Source organism: Carlito syrichta, unplaced genomic scaffold (genome assembly GCF_000164805.1).
Source record: "Carlito syrichta isolate Samal-C Ts95f unplaced genomic scaffold, Tarsius_syrichta-2.0.1 Scaffold304790, whole genome shotgun sequence".
NCBI classification, from domain to species: domain Eukaryota; kingdom Metazoa; phylum Chordata; class Mammalia; order Primates; family Tarsiidae; genus Carlito; species Carlito syrichta.
In genome coordinates, this window is record NW_007248886.1 from 87,839 (window position 1) to 90,393 (window position 2,555).

Consider the following 2,555-nt stretch of genomic DNA (forward strand, 5'->3'; position numbering starts at 1 on the left):
CATGGGGTAGCTACTCTCCTTGAGAAATAAGGAATCTGAGACTTAAAGTGAAATCATATTTAATCACTTAAAAAGTCACAGTCAGGATTCAGTTCAAGAGTTCCTTTTCCTCTACACCAGTGGTCTTCAAACTACAGTGGTGTTTGAGGTGCTACAAAGGTCTGATTCAAATATAATTTTTAAATGTACATTTATAATTGTCAAAGCCGGCTAGGTGTGGTGGCTCAAACCTGTCATTCCAGCACTTTGGGAGGTCGAAGCAAGGGGATTGCCTGAGCGCATGGGTTCCAGCACAGCCTGAGCAACTTGGTGAGACCTAATCTCTGCAATGAATCAAAAAATTAGCTGGGTGTGGTGGCTTGCACCTGTAGTTCCAGCTACTTGGAAGGCTGAGGTGGAAGGATCTCCTGAGTGCAGCAGATTGACGCTGGAGTGGTCATGAGCATGCATTGTACTCCAGCCTGGGCAACACAGTGAGACTCCAACTCAAAAAAAAAAAATGTCAAAGCTGTAACATAGAAGCACACATCCAACTGCCTTATATGCCAAACTGTAGCTCACTGGAGTGTTCCAGTGTATTGCCATGCACTTCTGTGTTAAGTCACGTCTGTGCAGATATCCAAGGAAAGATTTTCTTTTGCCATCTCCGTATTGACCACGAACATCACGAAAATGGGCTCACTAATTAGAATAGTTAAAACGATTAAAGAACTCTTTTAAAAAATCAGACATGGGCATGTGCACACTCATAAAATTATTCAAGTGACTATATTAGGGCAAAACGTGTGCCTGGTATCCTTGGGTAAACACTGAGTAGGCCGGGTTACTGCTAGTGCTCATCAAGGTGTCAACACAGTCATGTCCTACAATGACGGTGGGGTTTGCAGCAAACTTGGGGGTGTTTGTAATGTGACCAAGCTCTGATGAGCAGGTGTTACCAGGCTTCCCACTGCAGACCAAATGCCCACAACGAACCTGAAACTTAAAGCTCGGTCCAATGTGTAAAAGACAGCTTTGGCACTCACAAGGATGCTCATTATTTTATAATTAAATCATATTATAAAAATACTAAATCATAGGGATCCTAAACTCACCAAAGAACCTATGCATTTGACCTCTTCCAAAGTGTACATTTGCAATTCAGAAATGCCAATATATTGTCAATGATTCACTGTTGGAACAGAAATTTTGTACTGTGCTTTCAAGCTGTTTGACGAGTTTAATTTGACACATATCGTGGGATTACTCAGAGAGCCGTTATAAACAAACATCTGCAAGTGGCAGCCTTCGGGGAGACTCTGATGGAGGTGGCCACAGCCTGAGGCTGTGTCCTCCTGCACAGACTGCAGAAAAGATAGGATTCTGAGTAGGCCTCAGTGCAGGGGGCAAGGTCTCATCACTGCTTACCCCACGCCCTCAATGCTGGTCCATGCTCTGAGGGGCAGAGTGGAGGTTGGGCCGGGGGTTTCAGGTGAATAAGGAGGCCCACAGGATCACACGGTTCATTTCTTCCTTCTCTTCTGTAGAAATTGAAGTTGTGATATTTGGGAGACATTATTATGGATAACGAATTTCAATTATTACAGAGAAATAGACAGACAATGCCAGAAGCTTGAAAACATGGAAGAGAATCAACTCACAAGACTATTTTTAATGAATATATTTCTTTGGTAGAAAAGTATACTGATGCTGTAATCCCAACACTTCAGGAGGCCAAGGTGAGAGGATTGCCCAAGTCCGTGGGTTCAAGACCAACCCGGGTAACTTGGCGAGACCTTGTCTCTACAATAAATCAAAAATTAGCCAGATACAGTAGCGCACGCCTGTAGTTCCAGCTATTTGGAAGGCTGAGGCGGAAGGACGCTGGGGTGGCCGTGAGTGTGCCACTGCAGTCCAGCCTAGACAAGGAACGGAGTGAGACTCCAACTCAAAAAAAAAAAAAAAAGAAAAGTATATCAATGAGTAACAGCTGGGGCAGATTCAACATCTGCCTTCACAACATCACAGCACCACACAAATGAAGGGGCTGGTACAGCTCAGGTTTTACCACTTTTCGGGCTTTTAAAGAGATGCTTCCAGAGTAGGGGGCAGAAAAGGAAGGCCAGAGCAGAGAGTAGACATCAGCAGCTGCTTAGTGGCAACATTTTCATGCAAATCATCTTCTGTACTACCCTGCCAGAACAATTGTGGGCACTAGCTTCCATCTCTAGGCCACAGGATTGTTCTGGGAATTGTTGACCCAATAGGCTGAGAGAGGTTTGGGCTAATGACGACAGAATATCTCTCAGAAAGGCTGACTCCGTCCTACAACTCTTCACTAAGTAAGAACCAATGAAACAAAGAAATGACCTGACTCTCCCAGGACCTCTGTTTCTCCTGAAATACTGTCTGGTATTCAGTCCTCCTGCTGGAGTAGGTGCCTCTCAGCTGTTTCTGAGTCAGACTACAGTAAGTCCTCTACATACGAACCTTCAAATTGCGAGCTTTCAAAGATGTGAATGTGTGTTTGTATGTCCAACCAGGTAAGTTAGTTCACGTGTCTATAGTACATTGTC